The sequence below is a fragment of the Rhipicephalus sanguineus genome, chromosome 2, assembly GCF_013339695.2.
Source record: "Rhipicephalus sanguineus isolate Rsan-2018 chromosome 2, BIME_Rsan_1.4, whole genome shotgun sequence".
Taxonomy (NCBI): domain Eukaryota; kingdom Metazoa; phylum Arthropoda; class Arachnida; order Ixodida; family Ixodidae; genus Rhipicephalus; species Rhipicephalus sanguineus.
The window spans coordinates 52,206,304-52,215,147 of record NC_051177.1 but is presented as its reverse complement, the minus strand read 5'-3'; the positions used below and the strand labels follow the sequence as shown (position 1 = coordinate 52,215,147).

The 8,844-nt window shown below is 40.2% G+C and overlaps 1 long non-coding RNA gene across 1 annotated transcript; it reads right to left on the bottom strand.

The window, feature by feature from the left end:
• Positions 1 to 704: 704 nt before the first annotated feature.
• Positions 705 to 8,208, bottom strand: LOC125757141 (uncharacterized). The gene is made up of 3 exons (XR_007415079.1): positions 7,709 to 8,208; positions 5,345 to 5,445; positions 705 to 827 (listed from the first exon to the last, which is right to left on the bottom strand). It is a non-coding gene; the product is annotated as an uncharacterized LOC125757141 (long non-coding RNA).
• Positions 8,209 to 8,844: the final 636 nt, after the last annotated feature.

Here is an 8,844-nt window from a genome sequence, read left to right as displayed (position 1 = left end):
GAACCCCACAACGTACTCTGTAGAGTACCCTACTCTAATCATCCGCAAGTGTGCGGTCTTTGGGCTTTGTGAACACATGTCCTAAGGACAAGGTATACACAAACACCGCCGAAGATTAGAGCAGGATCATCTACGAAGTACAATGTGGGGATTGCGACACAACTTGCATAGGCGAAATGGGTTGAAGAAGGTAATCGAAGGTTAAAGAACACAAAGAGGACGTTGCGAAAACCACCCATGCAACATGTTCTAAAACGGAGCTTGTTGAACGCTGCTGAATGACAAGGCATAACTTTGACCTAATCAATTCGACGATGCTACCTCGTGTACAAAGGTCGGAGGAAAAGAAAAATCTTGGAATCATGGTTCATTCATCACGGCGCATTGGCTTGCAACAACAACAGCGGCCTTCTACGAGATGTTTACTAGGAAATGTGCGACTAATGGACTGGTCAAACTCTGCTTATATTTGGCAGCGTATACTGAGAATGTCGCCTGCATAGGTGGCAAAACTTTCATGTCATTTTGTTAATAATTGTTGTGTTAAGTCAAAGTAAACATTTTACAACCAAGCTACACATCCCGAGCTGGTAGATGTGGGGGTAGCATGCCATGTGTAGATGCACTGTACTGTGTGAACTTGCTGATGACGGAAGCATACCTGCTGCTTCATGCCAAATAAACAGGGAAGTACACTACTACATGCTTCTTTAAATGCCACTTTGGCAGATGTATTCAGAAACATATTTGTCAAAAGTGTTGCAAGCTTGCTTATGAAACTGTGTGCACGGCCCATGGACAGCTCCATTTCGCTCCTTTCTGTACGTCTGAAAAGGAAGTGAAAGAAAAGACCTAGAGCAACAGCAATGTTCAGAATTTATACACATTTAAACATTGCCATGGTGCATGTGCACATGGCCTCCCTTAGCATCACTGTTTCAGAAATCAAAAAAGCCGAAACTGTATTTTGCAGATATTTCTGGACTCGTTCTGATCATATGAAGAACAAGCAGCATGATTTCACGAAGACTTATTGCGATAGTACACAAGAATTCAGGGTTAAACACACTACGTTCTAACTGCTAGAGTATTTATTTACGTGCATTACCAATTCTATTCAATTAGTGTCATGATGTTGAAGCAAAAGTCTTAACAGTTACAATTTTTGTACTTAATGCTGCCGAGAAGGCCGAGAGTTATGTGGGTGAAGAAATGAAGAATCGCGCATGCGTAAAATAGAATCAAGCTCGCACAAGGCGAGGCAAATTGTAGACCACTGCGAAGGGCTACTGCTGCAGTGCACATATAATAAGGCTGAAGATGACAAAGATTAAAGCGTAAACGTAAAGGATGAGAATTAAATTGAGAAGCAAGGCTTGCTGTCAATAGCTCTTGAATTCTATCAGAAAACAACGTGACAGTTGTATATCCTGTACATCTTAACACGACAAAAGTTGAGCTGAAGATGGCGGCTTGAATGAATGTCAAACCATTGAACAAATCGTGTTGTTGGAGCCAATGTTTCAACAAATTGATATGTCTAAGTTGTTGCAGTAACCTTGATGCAATTCGTTGCCCCTCTAAAGAGGAGTCCTCTTGTTGAATCACTAGCTCCAACAACATTTGTTGTTCAACGATTATTTCATGAGCTGTACATCTCGTTACATTCATTACAAACCTCTACTGTACCAAATGCTACTATGGCAATGATAGTGGGTGCAATACTTAAGCTGCAGTGTCATAAGCAGGTGACCGGCTATTCAACTCTTTAAATATACCAGATTAATAAAGACTGCAAACCATGAGGCAAGCACAACACAAAGAACAAGCGTAAGGAAATTGAAAGAGGTTAACTTTAATAAACGAGGTATGGAATTAGTCATCCCCATTTGAAGTATAAAAGGTGGTTTTTGAACGAACTCCTTTGCTGTTGAAAAAAATCATGCTGCTAAAAAGACATACCTGTAGTCGTGATAATTTCCAGGACGAAATTTCGTGATGCTGAGAGCATGCATTAAACTGTATGCACGATAAGCGTTAGGTGCAATGTGAGAGAGGTGGAGATGATTTAATGGATAGCAAATACTAAAAATGAAAAGCTCTGAGTAACTATCGCAAGAATAAGGACGAAGTAAGGAGGGAAGCATATGATAAGCTAGTGCAATGTCTGAAGCGAGTTAATCTTGTCTTAGAATATGCAGTCATAAAGTGAGATCCAGTAAGTAGGCGTCACATGCACTGGTTGTGAGAGAGATATGGAAATGATGGACCACCTTTTAAATAAATGTAAAAATGTCCACCCATGTGCGTGTTGGGAACTAGCTCTCATGAAGCCCTAGGCTTAGAGAAAGCTTGATAAAGATGAACACATCCACAAGAGAAATCAGTAAAAGACAGATGGAGGATTGGTAGTGGAAAAGCAGCGAGAACAGCCAAAAACAAACTTGCAGGGTCTTTATGTACAATGCCGAAAAATAAGCTACCTATTATAAGCTTTTTTAAGGAAAGAAATTTAATTCAGGTAGGAAAGGCATTAAGCCAATTCAAAAATTGAGCTTGGCCACTTGCATGTCAATGCTTCGCTTGAAAGGGAACACACATAGCATCCATCCATCTACAGATGTGAAACTGCGCCATGCAAGATAACTTATACAAAGTTATTGCTTTGAGCAATTAGAGCAAAATATTTTAGGAGAGCACCTAACTGGGCTGGTTACTACATGATTACAACGGGAACAAACAGCGCTGGGCACGGGACGGAAAAAAAAGGTAGACGAAGGCGACAGAACCCTCGTCTATTGTTCTTTCTTCGTCCCGTGTCCAGCACTGTTTGTTCCCGTTTTAATGCAGAATATTTCTTTCTTTAATCTGAAGATGGCAGTGTTTCATGGCTAAAATAGTTTACTAATTTGCATTTCAAGTTACATTTTTTCAGCCATAAGGAAACACTGCAAAATGCTGAAGTTCTAATGTTAACACTTATCAGGAGAAAGACTAATTCTTTTGTATGGAATACCGGAGGTTGATTTCTAAAGTTCATTGCCTTTGTATTTTGTGCTGTTACCTTATCATTTTCCTAAAGACGGTTGTATAGATGTTCTTGGTTTATCTTGTGTTTTGTATATGTTATGCTCCTGTTTTTGCTCAGCAAGATCATTTTATGTGTAACTTATCACTGTAGCCCACTTTGCAATACTGCTTACTGGTGTCAGCAGTATTGTCAAGTAATAAATAAATAAGTAAATAGATATCCACTTTGTCATAAAACTAGTATGAAAACAAAATAATCAGAAACGTTCCACCCAAACTGTAACAGTCGGAAAAAATAGCTTTTGACCCATATTGCAGCTTAGCTTTTGCTATGTAGCATTCCAAACAGAAATGTCGCCAAGACATAATTGTGTGGTACACTTTGCTGGCAATTTATATTCCATTAAAAAAAATATATACTGCTTGGCTGTAAGCAAGGAAAAATTTACTGAAGTGAATAATCCCTAGCCTGCACAGAGTCTCGTTCCTTGACCTTCGCTGCACAGCACATTGGCACAAGATTCACGCGGGTGCCCCTGTGCTCATATAGTGCAAGTCTAAATGTTGCAGATTTAAGCAATACTTCTGTCTGAAATACCATGCAAGAACAATGATGTGCTGTGCAGTGAAGGCAAAGCTCCAAGAAACTTCCCACAGCCTTGTTATTTTTCATTTGAAAAAAATTATTTTTCGCTTGAAGATAATATTACACCTTAAAAACTTTGTCTAAATTATCGCACGAGGAAAGCACACTATGATGTGTAGGCAACATTTTAGCTGGGATTGCTACACAGTGAAAGAGAGCCCGCAATATGGGTTCAAACACTACTTCTTCCAAGTGCCAATTTTGAAGACATTTTTGCTTCTTTTTGCCAGCAGCATTTTCAACCACTGGTATATGCACTGAACGCATACTGTGAATATATTTCACATGAAACATTGTCTTTTTTACAATATACTTAAAAATGGTGCGTTTTGCAATGTTTCCTCACGATTGCAAATAGCATAAATTGAAATCAAAATAAATTCGACTATCAAAGTCATGAAAGATTGGTGACTATGTTAAAGAAACAAATGCTTTGTAGTAAAAGCTCGACGCAATAACCATGTGTCAATTAATTTGCCTGACACAGCTTCATTTCTGCATGCGAAGTTTGAAAGGTCTTTGCTGCATCATGCAATTCTTTCCCCGAAAATAACACTTGAATGACTACTTCCCACACTGAAACATAACAGCACCAGTTTTACAAAATATTGGAAATGGTCAAAAAACGACCTGGCACACTGGCGTGAAATGACCCAAGTAGGTACTAAAATAAAACTGTGCACTGTCAGACACTAAAATGAAGCAGTATTGCTAAATTACTTCAAAACCCTGCTCTGAATAACTGCCCACAAGAAGTTGATTGCGAAAAATTTACTTTAACCTCTGACCTATTTTTATCTATCTCTACTATAATGGCTCCTAACCTTCGGCACACAAACAAAGGCACAAAGCATTTCATATCGTTCAATGCCTTCGAACAGTACGGAAGGTCATATGTTAAGAAATAGCGTAAAATCTGGACTAATTTTAACCAGCTATGTTTTTATAACATGCAAACATCGAGAAATACACAATAATTTAGCAACTCGCCCCCTCTAAAAGTGTTGCTGTCACAGCTCCAAATTCCATTCACGAGCTATACTGGCTAAAATATTAAAACGCAGCTGAATTTCCATCTCAATGGTGGATGCACACAAGTCTAAATAATTTAGTAACTCGTCCCCTATAAAAGTGTTGCTGTCACAGCTCCAAATTCCATTCACGAGCTATACTGGCTAAAATATTAAAACACAGCTGCATTTCCATCTCAATGGTGGATGCACACAAGCCTACACGAACAGGCATGCACTTTAGATTGACTTCACAAGCCAGATATCCGGTAATCCTGCCGTTGGAGAACGTTACCAAGTGTATGAGCTGGACTACTACATAAGCTAAAATGGATGCTTGTGTGGTTGGTATGACAGAGCGTAAACAAAGCAGTGCAGAAGACTGAGCACACGAGCACAGCACTGTTTGTGTCTTCCTTTTTCTTGTGCTCCGTCTATTGCGTTTTTTTTACACTAATGCATTAATTGTGGAAACAACTGGCTGCCGCAATTTGGTCATCTAGGTCGAACTTTTTGGGCCTTGTACCAGACTAAAGAGCTCTGTTGTGAAAGCAAAGGTGTAACAATATTGCACTACAAATCAGGGAATACAAAGCATCGATAAGAATGTTCAGCCAAAATAAAAGGCTTCAGCAAATTGTTTAAGACACATACTCACAGGTTAATGCTCATTCACAGCTTCTACGGCAGCCCCATGATTTCTGTGCGTCCATCTGTGCGTGCCTTCCTTCCGCCTTTGGGCAAGTTCGTGTAGAATGTCTGCCAGGAAAACAAAAACATCAGAAACAAGTCGACTTTTTTTAGCATGCCTCACATAACCCAAATTAACTTTTCTCTCCCCATAAGGTAGCTGTTTAGAAAGCATCCAAACAGCCGCTGCTTTGTCTATGTATAGCTCATAACCAATTAGTAGCATCCAACACGACACCTGGTCATTGTCAAAGCATACGAGACAAGAAACTGAAACAAGTATAAGCAAAGAGCAAGCGGCTATATTTCGCCATTATATCGTTTCCTAATCCAGCCCGATGCATTCATCGCTTAAATTTAATTTACACTGCTATATTGGTGTTCGCCCTAAACTTACTTTCCAAATAACTCACTAGATAACCTATTTCTCTTACGCACTTAAGACACCTAAAACGCTGAGTTCACAACTGGAGGCTCATCACCTAATCTACCTTTACATTGTCGAGAGCGTAAATGCACGCCAAAATTCGATGAATGCAGTTTTGTACAAGCACATGAATGAAGAAATGCGTCCAATTGTCGAGGCCTGGCATATCGATAATGGCAGTGCACAAGAGAGCCAACCGTCGATTAACTAGCATAAAGAAGAAATCAAATGCTTGAGCAGTTATCTCTCACGTAGACTATCGCGGGTGCCAGATTGATAGGTATCGCCTCATGCCTGGGCATGCACAGATAAGTTTCTCTGTCTACTTTATTTTGTTCCACTGTCCACCTTTCCAGTTGGCATTAGTGGTGTCTTGGTTTCTCTCTTGTGTCCATGTTTGCATGCCCTGCCTTTTTAACATGAATACCTACCAACCAGCTCAGCTGTCTGTTATACTAAATATGTATACAATCTAGAATTACCACTCTGTCCACTTGCTGATGTAATAATAACAATGGGGTTCTGTATGTAAACGTGAAATTAAAAGCACAGGAACCTCTAGGATTTGCACCTGCACCGAAAATGCAACCACTCCATCAAGCATCGAACCCGCACAGTTCAGATCAGCAGCTGACCATTATAACCACTGTATTGCAGCGGGGGATGTTCATTTGGTAATGTAGGTTAATGTTAAGGAATATGGAAAGAGTTGTAGGTTGAAGAAAGACATGCAATTAAACAAGTAGCTACAGACATTATGCAGTTTAGATATTTCTGTAACCCAAAGGGCTGGTGCTCGGGGCATAAACCTAAGGAACTCCTGTTCAGCTTCTCTTTTCAAAACAAACCTTAGCAGAATCAAAGTTCCTGTCTACATATTGCTCTGAAAACCACAGTTAAATAGCTGGAAAGTAAACACTAGAAGACAGAAAAATTTCCATTACTTGTATGATATTAAACACCTCAAGGTGCAAACACACCAAACACCCTGGACTGTGAAATGCATTGATTGAAAAAATCAAAGCAGCATAGCAATGAACTTCCATGTGACTGCCACAGGGCAAAAAGGTTGCTCTGGTGCCATGAAAAATCCATAATGGCACTTATTGCATATACCAGGAAATTTTGTATGCTAAATGTATAAATTACCAATCACAGAAGCCAACATGCTATTTTAGAAATGAGCATTGCAACAAATAAAGGAAGCCACGTGACGGATGAATTTACCATTCATAAATAAAGCTTAAGGGCCACTAAACAACCCCGGAGTCTAAAATTTGTGATAACTGCACGGTTCTACAATGTGAACATGTTGCCACAAGAATTTTTTGATTAAGTGGTGTAATAATGAAGCCACAGGGGATAAAACAAGCATTCCAGCTGGTTTCAGTTTCTCGCTCTTCCTCACCATCGTGAAGAGGAGCTTCGTCGATGTGCCACTGTGCCAGAGCGGTGTGGTGAGGAAGCACAGTTCAAAGCAATGGCAAGATAAATTCACAACACCCGTGACGACCACACAGCCTATACTGCACCATCGCAGAGCCAAAATGCCGTTTCATACTGCAGAGGCCTATTCGACAGTCAGCATTACTTAACGTTGTTCATAAGCAATATTACACTACTTTGTTAGCAAAGAGGACTGGTCAAGCACTGAAGAGGAGGCGCGGTTATTGTTTTTAGAAGTGGAGTGTCTGACATTCGCACAATGTGATTCCTGCGGCCCTCTGTACGAATTAGCGAGCTTGTTTGGGAGGTGTAAAAAAAAGAAGTCGGATCCTGCTGACTGGCCCTTTAAGAGAATGTAAATATACACTAGAAGGAAGTACACTTGTAGACATATTACTATAAGCTATAAAAACAGGCAATTAACATGCTCAATCGATGCAGCATAGGGATGTCCCACACCTTTGCAAGAACTTTACTATGGTGGCTGCATGTTTGTGTAGGCCAGAAGCAGCAGGCACGTGGCTTCCATGAATTTGACCCGTTCGTTCAAGGGAAACTGCTGCTCACAACCTTGTAGCACTGCCTTTTGAAGATGCTTCCTGCGATAACAAAATGACCACAACACAATTATGGTCTGCAAATATCGACAGATGACCTACATTGCTGCCCTTTCTCATTAACTTCAGCTCTAGACTAAACACTGCAATAGCGGCATCCTCCTACATTACAGGGCATCATACTGCTTTCCTTGACCTGGTTTTTAGTTCAATAATTGTTTTCACCCATAACAGAATGTAGCACTAGTAAAGATTCGGTTGGGGAGGGTGCAGTCGTAAAGTGTGTATGCAAAGTAAGAATATGAAAAAAAAACAATGGCATAATTTCACATGAGATATAACAATTATCATAATTCATGTAATGTCAGACACCAAGAAGTGTTTAATTGAGCAAGTTTTGACCTTAAGCTATCGCAAAACAATGCCCTTTATGGAAAGTGGGATTTGAAAAGTGAACTCTGATGATGAAATTGGCTGCCTTAGCTGGCTATGTAGCTGCAAGTGCATTGCTAAAGCCGCTTGAATGCACTTAACAAGCCTGTGTAATGGTATTGACAAATGTACAGAGAAGACAAACTCATTCGTTCTCACTTAGCTGTCATCACAGCAATATGTTGCTTCGTGTCAGGCTTCCTGGTATGCAGAATGCACGAACTTGGTGGCCGTGCCATACCACAGTAAACATGATCGACATCTGCTCCAACTGCGTAAGTAGCTGGAAAGTGCTAAATTACACAATCAGCTGTACCATGCACACATAATGTAAATTATAGCAGTGGCAACATTTCGCACCTCATAGTAGCCTATGGGCATTGTACTCGTTGATGCTGCCAGCTGCATTCCCTGTTTTCATTTCCAGCATGCATAGCACATGCACACAAAGCACCCAATAACTGTGGGAAGCAGAATAGATCGTCCGAGGTAATCAATAAAATTGATTGACAAGAATTCCACACATCACTCAAGCCTGTTGTTTAGCATAAGTGATGAGAATGTGCAGCCAAATGTACACAGCAAATTCAGTATTGGCCTTGAAGA